The sequence below is a fragment of the Pinus tabuliformis genome, chromosome 4_2, assembly GCF_031772625.1.
Source record: "Pinus tabuliformis cultivar Carrire ecotype Pingquan chromosome 4_2, CPIR1, whole genome shotgun sequence".
NCBI lineage: Eukaryota > Viridiplantae > Streptophyta > Pinopsida > Pinales > Pinaceae > Pinus > Pinus tabuliformis.
In genome coordinates, this window is record NC_142304.1 from 398,039,625 (window position 1) to 398,056,161 (window position 16,537).

General features: G+C 39.9%; 1 protein-coding gene across 1 annotated transcript in view; it reads right to left on the bottom strand.

Annotated features, from left to right (window-relative positions):
* The window catches only part of LOC149169628 (rRNA (cytosine-C(5))-methyltransferase NOP2C-like), a 397,811-nt gene that overhangs the window by 141,515 nt on the left and 239,759 nt on the right, over positions 1–16,537 (bottom strand). The window lies entirely within an intron of this gene.

A 16,537-nucleotide genomic window follows, 5' to 3' on the forward strand; every position in this document is an offset into this window, starting at 1 on the left:
AAAAAGAGCAAAACTTAGAAATAACCATGGCCCCAAGAGCGGTCTTGACCTCCATCAACCTCTTCAACATGATGAATGAAGAGGCAAACCGTCTATCAGCAATCTTCAACAATGATAGATTGTTGTACTCCTTGTAGATAGTGAGGGCATTTGTATGATTTTGGACAAAGTTACGGATATGTCATGCATCCTCAATAATGTTACCAATCCAAACTTCAAAGCACATCAGAAGCAATGGATTTTAGTGCTAAGTTCAATGAATGGGCAATGCAAGGTGTCCAAAATAATTGTGGATATTTAGCTTCCACATTCATGTCAGTAGCCTTGCAAACAGATGCATTATCTGTAATGATTTGCACACAAGAATCAAAACCTACATCTTCAATAACTTTAATAAACAACTCACCCATAAATTGTGCATCCTTGTATTCTCCAAGGGTATCCACTGCTTTCAAAAAAACTGGACCATTCAAGGAAGACACCATAAAGTTGATAAGTGGGTGTCGTGTTGGATCTGTCCATCCATCAAAAACAATGCTAACCCCAGATGTTGGCCATGATGCTTTAATAGGCTCAAGAATTTTTTGCACCTCTTTTTTTGCCTTCATCAACAATGTGGTTCTAAGCTTCTCTGAACTAAGAGGCACATACCATGATAGGGACCTGTGAGTTAGAGCTCGACACATCTCAATAAGTAGAGGTGAGCGTGCAACATTAAAGGATATGAAGTTTTGATAGAAAAAAAGGCAATGGTGAGATCAAGTTCTTCCCATTTCTCTTTTTGAAAAATCTTATCCATTAGACCAAATGAAATTGCCTTTCTTTTTGCTGCTTGTCCCCCAATAGAACTCTCAAATGGAAATTTGGTGGTGCCTTTCCTCAAAAATGGAAGGGGGTCATCATTCTTGGTTTTTCTTGATTTTGCAGCCACATTTGCCATACCAACAGTGAACTCTTTTTCCATTTCTTTCCTCTTTTGTAAAGGAACTTATGTACAAGCTCCAACTCCACAACCTGGTAAAGCCAACAAATGGCCTTTCACACGAAAATATGTGCTTGTGAAAGTATTGTGGCAAAAGTTGCATCTCCAATGCACATTGCCTCCTCCCTTCCCCTTGTTGCTTGGCCCATCCTCTCTTGTGACATATTTCCACAAGGGATATTTCTCAATGTTACCTTTAGGAGGAAGTCTTCCCTCAACATTACTTGCAACAGACTCTGATGATATTGGGGGAGGAGGGGCATCTCCAATGGGGACATTCTTCCCCTTCCTTTGCCCCCTACCTGATGCCCTTGATTGAGCCATGAATACTGTAAAAACAAAAAAACAAAATATGCACAAATTTGTAAAAGAAATGCAAATACAAACTGTTGTAATACAAATGCAAAAAAATAGAGAGGAAATGCACTTACCTGTTGCTTGAATCTCCTTGAAAACGCTCCAAACCCTTGGCTCCTTGCTCCAAACTTCTAACAGCAAACCCACAGCTCACTATTTGCAAAAGGAATGAAACAAAATGGTAAAGAAAATTAGAAATTGCGCCCTTTTATTGGCTCGCGGGTTCCTTTTCACCAGATTCGAATCCGATTTTCGTGACATGATGTCTCTGAACGGGACATGATCCGGATTCGATCGTGTGCCATTCGGACACGTCGTGTCACGAAAATCCGATTCAAATTAGGGCGAATCGAATCCAATTCGCAGGATTCAGACACTTGGAAAAAATCAACGAATCCGGTTTCACTGGTTAGCACATGGTTGCCGATCTTTTTCTCAAAAGTTAAATACGGAACAGGTTTCTTGCATGAGACCTTGAGAGTAGTTTTCTTCAAGGATCAATCCAAACACAAAGTCCACATTTTCGGCATTTCCTAGGTTTTGCAGGTTTCCCATGCATGTAGGTGATATGCAATACTTGCGACATGCATAGGAGACAGAGAACTTCAAAACGGTAATTTCACATATTTGAGATTGAGCATTTCAGGCACTGTCTATTTTTAGGAAGTTCAAACTTTTTGCAGGGGCTACCCATTTGATAGCATTCCAAACGAGTACTTTTTGAGTTTCAAGATTTGTTATTTTGAGAAAAATACATCTTTAGCAACTTCATGTTTTTGGAAATTAATCACATGTATGGATACCCTTTATAGAGGAGTCCATGTGCCCAATTTTGGAAATGGTCATGAGAGGTTGATTTTTAGGGTTTCTATTTTTATTTTTAATAAAATGCCATACATGGGCAAGGTTATATAGAGATACAAAGGAAAACCCAAAAAAAATGGGTGTTTTGCGGAAAATTCAAAAATTAGGTTAAAACTAGTGTCTCAATACTAAAAATAGTAGGTACTCGAGGATTGCTTTTCTAGTAATGGAAGTGGTTTTCAGTTTTCAAAGGATTCTAGGGACTTTGTTATATTCAGATTTGGGTATATTTTTGGGAGGATATCAGAGCCCTAGACTTATCGTTGGCACGTGCTTTTTTAAGATGTTTTTCTTCAAACAGTTTTGGATCCATATCCTTTGTACTTCTCCAAGCCTTATTTGTGACTTTTCAGAGTTTTGATCAAGATATATTTGGCAGTCATGAGCACCTGGCTTGGGCATGATTTTGTGCTTTTTCTGGAGATCATGAATGCCTAATTAAGGATAAGGAGGGCCTTCACATGAGGAGCACATATGTGTCGCTTTTTCAAGCATTGAGTTGTCTAATTTCCAGTCTACAATAGGTGCCTTCCATAAATTTTACTTGGATGCTTTTGAGAGGACTTAGGAGAATAATTTTATATTCAAAGCACAACGAAAGTGCTTTTCTCTTTGATTATTTCATGCTTTTACTTACGTTAATTTCCTCCATGTTTGGCAATTGGTTTGAGGAGGTCATTAAGCTTCTATTTCAACTTTTTTCTATTAAAATTAGCAAGGTGGGAACTTCCTTATGAGCTATAAGATAGTTTTTCAGGGTACTCCATAAGTGATTACATCATGTTTGGAGTGTTTCATGAGATTTGGGATACATGGTGTATATTCAATCCCTAGATGGTCCATGATGGCTTGGTGCATGGGAGATGGTCCATGATGGCTTGGTGCATGGGAGATGGTCCGTGATGGATTTATGCAATCGATATAGCTTGCCCAGTGTTGATTTGGGATAGCATCGGATGTGTTCTAGCCATGAAAATTGGTGGAGAGGCTAAAGCACATGAGATATCCAAGACCCAGAAATCGTTCTGGAAAATTCCATCTGGATGAAGAGTTATTAAAATAATTGATATTTTTAATGAGTTCCTAAGTCTAAACTTAGCAAAATAAAAATATTAATGGGTATTAATAAAGATAAGGATGAGAAGCTTCTAAGAGACGAAGATCAAGTCTATTTTAATCTTAGCCGTTGATCAGGGACTTAATCTCGGTTGTTGGTTCATCAATAGGAAAAGTATAAGAAAAGGCTTGAGGGTTAGTTGGAGATACACTGAGGGAGACCAGTCAATTTGATTTTCGAAAGCGGGGGCTTGCTGAGAAATTCGAACTAGAACACTGGATTGCAGTAAGAGGTAGTGAGTATGTAACAGAGAGGCAGGGACAGTGTCGGAGGACTAGCGCAAAGATCAGAGAGGTAGACGCAGAGCCACTCAGGAAGACGCACAGGCAGCAAGACTGCACAGTCACTGGAGGGCTTGCGTGGGTGACGCAGAGAGGCCAAGTGCTAACGCAGTGAGGCAGAGTGCTGACACAGAGGGTTTGGGAGTTGCGCAGAGGCTAGATGGACTGACGCTGAGCCTAGGAGAGGTGCCGAAGAATTTATCTTTGTTCGGTGAGCTAGTTTGGCACACTAGTTGTACTCAAGAAAAGTTGATTAATAAAATCCTCCTCTGCTACACCAATTTTCCCACATTGGGTTTTTCCAGGGACAATTGTCCAAAAATAACTGTGTTGATGTGTTTGATTCTTGTGCATGTATTTGTTTCTGTATAATGGTGTGATATCTGCAATAGAATTTATTTTAATATTTACTGAAGGGATTTCGTAAATAACTTATTGAAGAATAAGTAGGTAAAATAAATCAGTTGCTGCAGTGATAGAATTTTCACATGGTATCAGAGCAAGGAATCAGAGACAGGAAGGGAAAATCAATTATGGGTCGAGATCATGATGCAAAGGCATCTATGTCAGGAGACTCGTACAGATTTTCAGAAAATTGCACAAAAGATGGTAAATTCGATTTCTCTATGTTGGCTTCCAGATTGGAAGAAGAAGTTGTTTGTGTGACAAGCTCTGCATCATCAGAGGTATGGTATATAGACAATGGAGCCTCTTGGCATATGACATGAATCCGGGAATGTTTCTCAGACTATCAGGAGGAAAGAATGAATTTTCAGATCACTATAGGGAATAAGGCAAAGTGTACTCCAGTAGGGAAGGGTACCATAGTTTTTCAAACAGAAACGAGAGAGCGGTTCCGTGCTACCAATGTGTTGCATGTGCCAAGACTGGGGATGAACTTACTTTCCGTATCACAACTTCAAAGCAAGGGCTATGACATTTTCTTCATTAAGGAGAAAGTATACGTCAAACACCCAAGTTGGAAAAAGAAAGTGCAGATCGGAATCAGAAGTAACAGGTTGTACAGGTTATAGCTAGAATCACCAATGGCACTGATAGGCAGTAATGGAGACAAGGATTTGAATGAACTATGGCACAGAAGAATGGGACATTTGCACCATGGGGCTCTGAGAATTCTCAGGAAAATTGTAACAGGAGTTCCAGATCTTAGTACAGAACGAGATGATGTATGCAGAGGATGTGCTTTGGGCAAGTATGCCAAAGCAGCATTTCCTAGAAGTAAAAACAGGGCCAAGAGTGTACTAGGATTGATACACTCAGATATCTGCGGACCAATGTCCACTAAAGCTCTTAGTGGTGTTGAATACTTTGTCACCTTCATTGATGACCACTCCAGGAAAACTTGGATTTATTTTCTGAAAACCAAGGACGAGGTTTTTTGTCGATTCAAAGAGTTCAAGGCTCTGGTGGAGAATCTGACAGGGAAGAAAATAAAAGTTTTGCACTTAGACAATGGTGGAGAATATGTTGATAAAGTAGTAGATCGACGAGATGTGAAGTTCATGGAAGATAGGGCCTTCAGAAAATCTCGAGAAATGTCTTCTAAGGAGCAGTAAAAATATGAATTGTTGGTCAAACCACTTCAACCAGCGAAAGCCAAGAATTCTCCCTCAAAACAGGAAGAATCAGAGCAAGAGGAGGAGATAACAGATGCCCCTGCTACCAGAAGAAGAACGAGCCGGGAACTTTGACAAATTTTGCGGGGTGCAGAAGATTTCATTAGTGCACCGAGAAACAATAAAAGGGAGTGAAAACAGCCAGATAGATATCAAGCCTTAGTAGTAGCTCAGGATGGGGAGCCTTTCAGTTTTCAGGAGGTCGCTCAACATCAAGTTTGGATGGATGCGATGGTAGAGGAATACAACTCTATAATGGTGAAGATGTCTGGGAAGTAGTGCTTAGGCCTCAAGACAAATCGATGGTAGGTTCGAGATGGATCTACAAGATTAAATATGCTGCAGATGGCAGTGTGGAAAAATACAAAGTCGGGTTTGTGGCTAAGGGGTATGCTCAGAAGGAAGGAATTGACTACGAAGAGACCTTCGCCCCAATAGCCAGGTATATATCTATTAGAACCGTGATATCTCCTGCAGCACAGATGGGATGGGATATTCATCAGATAGATGTCAAAATGGCATTCTTGAATGAGGTAATAGAAGAGGAAGTATAAATTGAACAACCAGAAGGCTTTGAGACACATGAGAAGAAGTCTCATGTATGCAGATTGAAGAAATCCTTGTATGGGCTCAAACAGGCACCTAGAGCATGGCATGGTCGAATTGATGGCAACTTGCAGAAGATGTGGTTCATCAAGAGTGACGCAGATCCAAATCTCTACTATCTGGTTGTAGAGAATGAGCCTCTAATCCTAATATTATATGTGGATGATATCTTCCTGACAGGATCATCCAGGGTCATCGAGGACTGCAAGAAGAATCTAGCCACAGAATTCGACATGAAGGATTTGGGGCAGATGCATTATTTCCTGGGGTTGGAAGTTTGGCAACAGAAGGAGGAGATCTTCCTTGGACAAGGGAGATATGCTATAGAAATTCTCAAGAGATTCAGGATGCAAGATTGTAGGCCTATGGCTATTCCAATGATCACCAACTGAAAGAAAATTGATGCATCAGAAGACACGGATGTCGATCCCACCTTATACAGGGAACTCGTAGGGTCCCTGATGTATCTAGTCAATACCACGCCAGACATTTGTTACACTGTCAACACCCTTAATCAGTTCATGGTGGAAACGAAGAGGGCGCACTGGACAACAGCTAAACATGTTCTCAGATATATATAGGGAACAGTCAATTATGGACTCTTGTACACCAGGAGTAAGGATATCAGATTGAGTGGATTTACTGATGCAGATTGGGCTGGAAGTTCAGTGCATCAGAAAAGTACCTCTGGGTACTGTTTCAACATTAGATCGGGAATGACCTCCTGGTGCAGTAGGAAAAAGAAATCCGTAGCTCTAAGCTCAGCTAAAGCAGAATATATGGCCGCTAGCACAGCTTCGTGCAAAGCCATATGGCTTAGAAAACTACTTGTGAACCTATTCAGAAGAAGGATGGAAGCGACCAGAATCATGTGTGATAATCAGAGTTGCATCAAGCTCTCTCAGAATCCAGTATTTCATGATCAGTTAAAGCACATTGATATTCGGTGTCACTTTGTCAGAGACTGTGTCCAACAAGGAGCTATACAGTTGAGCTACACTCCTATAGGAGAATAGGTGGCAGACATCCTTACTAAGGCCCTTAGAAGAACAAAGTTTGTTTATTTCAGGGAGAAGATGGGATGATAAAGAATCCATTTCAGTGGCAGAAATGGGTATGATGTTGCAATGCAGATGTAGTGTTGGGAAGAAGGATCAGCAGCAACACGGATGCAGAGGGAGTTGCAGTGCAGATGCAGTGTTGGGAGGAAGGACCAGCAGCAGCACGGATGCAGAGGGAGCTGCAGTACAGATGTAGCAGTGGCAGTGGTAGAGCCATGGGCAGCAGTACAGGATGCAGCAGTGCAGAGGATGTTGGGCAGGAAGGCCAAACATCAGCACAGGTACCGGTGCCAAATGATCAAGGTGATGCTCAGTTGTGGAGTATTACTAGAGCACATTCCTCGCTAAGAGGGAGTGTTGATTTGGGGTAGCATCGGATGTGCTCTAGCCATGAAAATTGGTGGAGAGGCTAAAGCACATGAGATCTCCAAGACCCAGAAATCGTTTTGGAAAATTCCATTCGGATGAAGAGTTATTAAAATAATTAATATTTTTAATGAGTTCTTAAGTCTAAACTTAGCAAAATAAAAATATTAATGGGTATTGATAAAAATAAGGATGAGAAGCTTCTAAGAGACGAATATCAAGTCTATTTTAATCTTAGCCGTTGATTCGGGACTTAATCCCGGTTGTTGATTCATTAACAAGAAAAGTATAAGAGAAGGCTTGAGGGTCAGTTGGAGATACACTAAGGGAGACCAGTCAGTTCGATTTTCTGGAGTAGGGCTTGCTGAGAAATTCGAACTAGAAGACTGGATTGCAATAAGAGGTAGCGAGTACGTAACAGAGAGGCGGGGACAATGATGGAGGACCAACGCAGAGATGAGAGAGGCAGACGCATAGCCCCTCATAGCCACTCAAGAAGACGCAGAGGCAACAGGACTGCACAGTCACTAGAGGGTTGCGTGGGTGATGCAAAGAGGCCAAGTGCTGACGCAGAGGGTCTGGGAGTTGCCGCAAAGGCTAGTTGGACTGACGTTGAGCCTAGGAGAGGTGTCGGAGAATTTATCTCTGTTGGGTGAGCCAATTTGGTGCCCTAGTTGTACTCAAGAAAAGTTGATTAATAAAATCCTCCTATGTTGCACCGGTTTTCCCGCATTGGGTTTTTCCGGGGACAATTGTCGAAAAATAACTGTGTTGATGTGTTTGATTCTTGTGCATGTATTTGTTTCTGTATAATGGTGTGATATCTGCAGTAGAATTTATTTTAATATTTACAGAAGGGATTTCGTAAATAACTTATTGAAGAATAAGTAGGTAAAATAAATCAGTCGCTGCAGTAATAGAATTTTCACACCCAGTGATTGCCTGACAACAATTGTGTTGAATTTTGTAGCTCTAGTCAATCTTCATAATTTGTATTTTAAACCTTTTAATGTATAAAGAATTTGTAAGACATGTTATCCATGTCATTTTTATTATTTAGTCCTTGAAATATTTATTGTAAGACATGTTCTTCATGTCGAATTTAAGAGAGAAAATTTTGAAATTTGAAAATTGAATTTTTAGCTCCAAATTTTGTAAGTCGGCCCTCCCTCAAGTCAAGTCAGCCCCAGTGAAGAGACAAACCGATTCATGAAGGCAAAACATCTATATAAAGGCATTCGACCTCCTCCACAAGAGCACCATTCGATCTCATCACAAGAAGACATTTTTTGGGCATCCAAGCAAAGGACCAAGAAGAAGAAGGATGAATAGAAGGACGAATATCTCTCTCTTTAGCTCGCATCTCTCTCACTCTAAAACTCGCACATGTCACTTTTTTCTAGGCAACAATTTTTGGGCAAGCCGAATTTCTAGACAGTTGCTAGGCAGCATATTCTAGGCATGCTGAAATTCTAGGAGGTTGAGTTTCCTAGACATATTTTGGAGACCGAATTTAGGCCTATGGCAGATCTGATCAGAGCAAGTTGTTGGATGGTTGACTTGAGGGTTGTGGACTAGATTTCACCATACGCATAATTTTTTACTAGTCGCATTAGACGTACCTCTTGTTGAACTGAAGAATTTATCGAAGGAAAAAGTTGATGGGTTTTTCCCCCAAGTGGGTTTTCCGAGGGTAAATATTGTGTTCTCTCTTTGTATTGTGATCTCTAATATCTGTATGGTTTATGGTTGAATTTCTAAAGTGTAATTGCTTAATGATAAATTGGAATTGTTAAAAGAAGATCTATATCATTCGAAGTAATTACCAATCATTCAGAAATATTGTGCTTGTATCTATTGCACTTGAAAAATCAACATGGTATCAGAGCTTTGGTGACGAAGAGGACGTTGAGATCACTCTTGAAGAAGCTTCCACTCTTTGGTAAGGATCACTCTTGAAACCCTAGATCTACAATCTATTTGTTTATTTATAACTATGGGTTCCCACATGAAGGAAGGAAACAAGTTAGAAGGAGCTACAAACTTTAGGGCTTGGAAGACTAGGATTGATCTTCTCCTTGCAAAAGGTCTCTTAGGCATTGTAAAAGGCATGGTCACCAAACTGGAGAAAGATGAAGACAAAGAAAATTTTGAGAAGGATGATATTACAACCATGAGCATCATTGTGGACTCTATCAAAGATCACTTGATTCCCTATGTTTCAAGTCTTCAATCTTCAAAGCAAATGTATGATGCCCTAACCAATTTGTTTACCGTCAATAATATCAGTAAAGCCACGAGCTTGAAGAATGAACTTCGCGATGTTAGAATGACGAAGAATGATACTACAACCTCATATTTCATGACAATATCTCAATTAAGAGATCAACTACAAGCAATTGATGTAGTTATTTTTGATAAGGAATTAGTAACTATAGCACTCAATGGTCTACCTAAATCATGGGATACTTTTGCAGCTGGAATATGTGCTAGAAAGGATGCTCCATAATTTGATGAACTATGGAAAAATTGTACTCAAGAAGAATCAAGGCTCGTACCAAGGGGAAGGATTCAAAGATCTTATGAAGGCAATTCTCAAGCATATGCAGCACGCTTCAAGAATGGTGGAGGAAGAAAGAAGTTTGGTTTTCAAAGAAGAAATGGAGGAAGAAGAAATGAAGGAAGAAGACCAAAAGAAAGAAGATCTACTCCTCAAGGAAATAGAGACATGTCAAAGGTTCAATGCTATCAATGTCACAAGTATGGTCACTTTAGACATTATTGTCCTCAAAGATCAAATGATAAGAAAAGAAAGGGAAAACAGCATGCCTCTGCAGCAGATTTTGAAGAACATCAAAAGAATCCAAAGAATGAAGAATCAGGTAATAAAAAATTCTTCTATTTCTCTGCTAATAGATAGTGGTGCCTCAAGGCACATGACAAGAGATCGAGATAATATCACAAATTTGATGGAAAGAAGGCTAGCACAAAAAGTGGAACTTGGAGACAACCATAGTTATGCAGTAAAAGGCATTGGCAAGACATCCATTGGGTTAGAATCAGGTGATAACATTCATCTCACTGAAATATTATATGTTCCAGGTTTGGAAAAGAATTTGGTTTCCATTTCATGCTTGGAAGATGTTGAACACACACATGAATAGACAAGAGATAAGATAATTGTGAGTTACTTTTCTATTCACAATGATATACACTTATAATACATTCTTATGACCCTTGGTTTTCATATACCAAGTGGTCTCTTGGACTCTAATGACCTTTCACATTCCACACCATAACCCTGAGCAGATTAGGTGTCCAACATTCCCCCCCTTAATCTGAAGGGTTATATATGAGTCTAAGAAGAGAGCTATAATACAATAATCACAACCAATTGTTGAATATGTTTTCTAAAAAAAGGTATAAGATGGGAGAACTCGACATCTCAACCGGCGGTGGTCTAAAGATGACCACCAACACTTGAACGCTTAGTGCAATTCCTGGAACTCTTCCAAATCTGGCAAGAAGTTGAAGTCTTCTGCTAGAGGCAATGCTCCCTATTGTTTTGAAAAGGGAGACCATTGGGGTCTCAACTTGGAACGCTTAGTGTTGTTCCCGAAACTCTTCCAAATCTGGAAAGAAGCTGAAGTCTTCTACTAGAGATAGTGTCCCTAATGCTTTGAAGAGGGAGACCATCAATCTCGAAAAGGGGGGTCTTCAACCTATGGTGGTTTAAGGAAAGGCCACCAACCATAAAGGCATGCTTAGGGGCTTTTGTGTCTCTGGATACAACTCTAAATCTAGCTATGATTGTCTTTCACTGTAGGCTCAGGCAGTAGGTTCAAGTTGTGGCTCAGGCTTGCTTGATTTATCTTTGAAACTTGTAAGTGACCATCAATTCCCCCCCTGTCAGATATAAGGAGAGAAGATGAAGACACCTCACCTACAAGACATTTTAATATTCGAGAACAAATCCTGTGATATGATTTAAATATCTTCTTGGTTGTTGAAGCCCATTGCCAAGAAGCGATCCCATCCAAGGTGAATCTCTGTTCTTGCAAGAGGCTTGTTTTTGAAGCATTTGTTTGAAGAATGAGTGTGTTGACCATAATGCATATAGGGGTAAAGATCAAAACAATGTTCTTTCATATGGCCAACTTGGTCACAATGTTGGCATCTACAAATTTGTTGTTGTGGAAGAGTATTAGGAACAGGTGAATATGAACTATCATGCAAAAACACAGCACTATGAAACTTGATGGGCTTTGACTAATCTGGAATATGAAAGGACACCTCCTTATCATATACAAGACCTATTTTGTGCTTCTTGTTGACAAGCTCTTTCCAAGGCTTGTTTTTGAAGCATTTGTTTGAAGAATGAGTGTGTTGACCACAATGCATATAGGGATGAAGATCAAAACAATGATCTTTCATATGGCCAACTTGGTCACAATGTTGGCATCTGCAAATTTGTTGTTGTGGAAGAGTATCAGGAACAGGTGAATATGAACTATCATGCAAAAACGCATCACTATGAAACTTGATGGGCTTTGACTAATCTGGAATATGAAAGGACACCTCCTTATCATATACAAGACCTATTTTGCGCTTGTTTCTGACAAGCTCTTTCCAAGGCCTGATGATTGGCTTAGGAAGTATAGGCTGAATTTCTGCTTTTGCATGCACATCTGCTCTTGCACTAGGCACTGAATGTGAATCAACCTCAACTTTATATTCTTGTTGTTGATGGGAGTCTGTCTCAATCTGGAACAGAGGATTATTATGACCAGAAACCAGTTCAGAATGACGACTCTTCTACTGAAGTTCATCTCACTGTAGTTGTGACTCAAGCTGCAAAAACTCTATCTTGTTATGTGCATTTTGCAAACAAATTCTAATGTCAGGAAGAGTGTCCTTGTTGATGTTTATCATCTCATCTACAATGGAATGTATTAGAGTATTCAACAGTTCTAATACATCATCAAGTTTGGCCATTTTTCAATCTCAAGAATCAAACTTCAACAAATAAAAGTGTCGGCTTCAAGTTCTCAAGTAAATTTGAAATAGATCTCTTCCTTTCAAGGTGAAGTAGAAAGTGACATAAAAGATCCTCAGCGAAAAATACTAAGGAACATAAAGGCCTCTTCAAATGAATAAATATCCAACCTCAATGGTCTCCAATATTCAAATTATTTTAAATATTCAAAACTCCACAAGCTATAAAAACACAGACCTTAATCAAGATCCACTGTAGCAAGAGAATTATTTGGGAGATCGATAAAACTAATGAGCTCTATTGCAGTGACACGCAAAGTTGTTGTTGCTTGGGTACCAGCAAAATCTATGAAGATTGGAGAACTGTAAGTGGCATCTGAAGTCCAGTGACAAGTCAATCGTCCAATGACAAGGTGCAACGGGTAGCAGTAGGTGCTTTGTGTACTTTTTTTAAAGCTAGGTCCTTGAAATTATTGGAAAATTTTCTAATATTAGAAACAATGCCCCAAGTTGCATATTTGAAATGCTAATCTTTCTGGAAGATGAACAATAATTCTACCAAAGGAGGCTCGGCACGGCGGTCACAATTCAGTTGAGTGCCCAATTATCCCAGGAAAAGCAGAGTTGCTCTGAAGAGTTCACCACAGCGTAGTTCACAGTCTTCATACCCAACATGTATCGGCCTTCAAAAAAATAGGTTAAGACACATACCAATGCACATCCATGCACCAAATGTCACTGAGAACTTAATGCATGCAACATTCCAAGCATAGAATGAACCATACGCACAGCAAGCAACCTTTAATCAATGTGGCACCAACTTCAACACAGATAACATACCAGGAATTTAGTCAACGTCGAACCAACAGTCGAATCCAACAGTTTTCTATTGTGCCCTTATTCATGACAATAAGCGACAGCAATAGCATTGAGCCTGAACTATAACAGATGTGCATTCATTTGTTGTCTTGTCAAGCGAATGAAATTGATCTCCTTGTGGCTTTAGAGTTTCAACATCTTGGATGGATCCCCACCATTGAAATATGCACGCTAAATCCGCAAATTCCCTACTTCTTTTCTTCTAATTCGTGAGATTTCCCTCCGTGTATTGTGTAATTTCTTCTCACATTTAAACTTTTCACTCAGCTTCTACCATTCATTCAACCTCCACAAATTCTCGATAGTGAGTGTTACCTTCTCCTTTTTAAAATATGAATGCAATTCTACAATGAAACAAGAAAGCAATCCTAACCAATCCATCAGGTGTTAGGGAGATGACTTGGGAAGCTACGCCCGAATAAGCTCAAATCTCTAGTCTGGTCATTTTGCACTGTAATCCTTCTCTACCACCATTTCCCTATCTAAAACGAGCAACTCTTCACGTCGTGGAATGGTTGCCTCGCTGCCTTTATCTCTTCAGGCTTGTAGCACCATTTGGCATGGGTCCACCTACTTCTAGAGATTAGAATACGAAATGGAGGAATGGCAGCTCATGCAGATATGAATGAGTCCTACCAAAACATCCAAGCGTTGAACAAGCAGAGTACCGACCTAGAGTTAGTTTTTGTACGTAGGTTTGGTGAGTAGAGAAAATGGTGAGCAGAGAAGGAATGTAACCCACAAGCTGGGGAGAAGGCAGATGAGTCAAGTTTCAGACCCGACAACAAAGAGTGCTTCAACGCATGAAGAGGAGGCAAAGAAAACGTTAAGTAGAGGAGCACCAAGGTGCAGCACACTAACGTTATAGAATATTTCTATAGCTAACAAGCCAAATAGAGAAATGGAAAACAAGTTCTGGAAAGGATGCCAAGCTGAAAGAATCTAAAAATGCCCAAGCCTAGCCTGCGCTCTAATACCATGTTGAACACACACATGAATAGACAAGAGATAAGATAATCATGAGTTACTTTTCTATTCACAGTGATATACATTTATAATACATTCTTATGACCCTTGGTTTTCATATACCAAGTGGTCTCTTGGATGCTAATGACCTTTCACATTCCACACCATAACCCTTAGTGGATTAGGTGTCCAACAGAAGATAAAGGAGATAGAGTAGCTTTTGTTGATGGCAAAGTCCTTGCTTGGCCCAAAGGCTCTAGTATTGATTATGCTAGAGTAATTAGAATTCATGAAGGAAGGTTGTATAGACTTTTGAAACAACCTACTCAAGCACTTGTACATAAAGATACTAATCCTTGTGAGCTTTGGCACAGAAGATATTGTTGATTTGTGTAGCTTGGGAGGTACTAGGTTTGAGAGAGGTTGACCCACAAGGGTTTTGTGGCCAATGTACCCAAGTTGTGGGTTTTACACCCAAAGTTGTGTGCATGAAACCAAGTGAGAAATACTTGTTTAATCATCAAAATCAAGAGAGACACCCTTGAAGGGCTAAGGGGCACCTAAGGGTTTGATATATGGAAAAATCAAATGAAAGATATCTTAATTCTTACGATAGTTGGGGCTTGGTCTAGAAAGTTCAAGACAACTTAGGCTTAAATGACACCACTTGAGGGCCAGCCATTACCCTCATAGAAGACTATAAGAAGAGGGAGATCGATCTCATTTGGGTATCCATCCAAGTGCATCATCTCAAGAAGACCATTAGCCATGAGACTAAGTTTCTCAAGGAGCAGCTGGAATTGTAGAAGGATCCAAGTATCCCTCGTGTTATGGTTTAGCTATGGGGATCTGGTCAAGATTTTGTTAAGGTCTAGCCAAACAAGTTGAGGAGGGTTTCTCTATTTTGAGCAGTCGAAAATCTTAGTGAAAGAGGCTTTAAATAGGCTGAGTTTCTTGTTCTGTGCCATAGGTTTATAAGACAAGGGTCGAGCCCCTATTCTAGTTGGGAAGGAGGCCGTAACGCCTGTGTACTTGAGATGTGAGGCTCGAGATGCCTCGGGACACAACGCAAGAGAAGAAGGGTTTGTAGGTTGAGCTTAAGGGTTGTTTCAGTCAAATTTAAGGTGGTCGTAAGTCTGGTGAGTAGGCCAAACTCTACACTAGTATTGCAAGGGTAAAACATGGAGGCCAAAGTGTGACAAGGTTATGGGATAAGGTTGCGGTTTGGCTAAGTCTTGCGGATGATTGTTGCTAGGTGATCGGAGAGTTGTTCAATGGTTTGAACAACAGTTTACATGCCCTAGTTAAGGTTGCTTCAGTGTATGGACAGACACCTATGTTCTGCCCTAAAAGTCTGTCCAAGGAGCAGTGCCATTTGGTCTTGATTTTTGAGGTGATTGGAGAGGCTTCTGACCCTAAGGAAGGTATCATGAAGGTTGTCATGCGACTGAAATGAGGGCCGCATATATCTAAACGCAGAGAGTTCATTCAAAATTCTAGAAAGGGTTGAAGGTTGTCAACTAGTGTGGGCAGTGATGTGTATTAGGGTTGATGTGGACGAGTTGTCATCAAGTGAACTGTGGAGGTATGTTCATGGTGTTTTGGACAACAGATTTGGAAGACCTAAGTACAGTGACAGTGGGCAGTCTTGTCACTGTTGTGTGGGCTATCTAAAATGTTGCGAACATCAGCATCGATATAAAATCGGCAAGGGTCTGGAAAGCCAAAAAATCGTAAAAATCAAGAAAATATCGATAAACTCGGTAAACATCGGCAAAATTAAGATACCATAAAAATATCTTTAAAAATCGGCAAACATCGGCTAGGCCAAAAAATCGTGATTTCGAGATAAAATCGGAATGTTATCGAGATGTTCACAACACTGATCTAAAGTGCCCTAGGATCAACATTCTTGAGCAGCTAGAAGGTCGACAAGTGGGCAATTAAAGAAGACCTCATGTACAATGATCATTGGAGGAGCTAATGGACTATTAGGAGGCAGGTATTTGGTTGCCCTAGTTCAGTGATTTGAAAGGGCAAGTTACTGATATGAGGGCAGATCTTGTTAATTTTTGGGGCTAGATTGTTCTTTGTTGTAGATCACTGCATTTTCAACATTTTTCATCATTTACATATAACATTCACCCCATTATATCATAACATCATTAGCAGTTATGTTAAGAGTGTTGATTTGTGGTAGCATCAGATGTGCTATAGCCATGAAAATTGGTGGAGAGGCTAAAGCACATGAAATCTCCAAAACCCAGAAATCGTTTTGGCAAAATCTATCTGGATGAAGAGTTATTAAAAAATTAATTTTTTTAATGAGTTCCTAGGTTTAAACTTAGGGAAATAAAAATATTAATGGGTATTAATAAAGATAAGGATGAGAAGCTTCCAAAAGATGAGGATCAAGTCTATTTTGA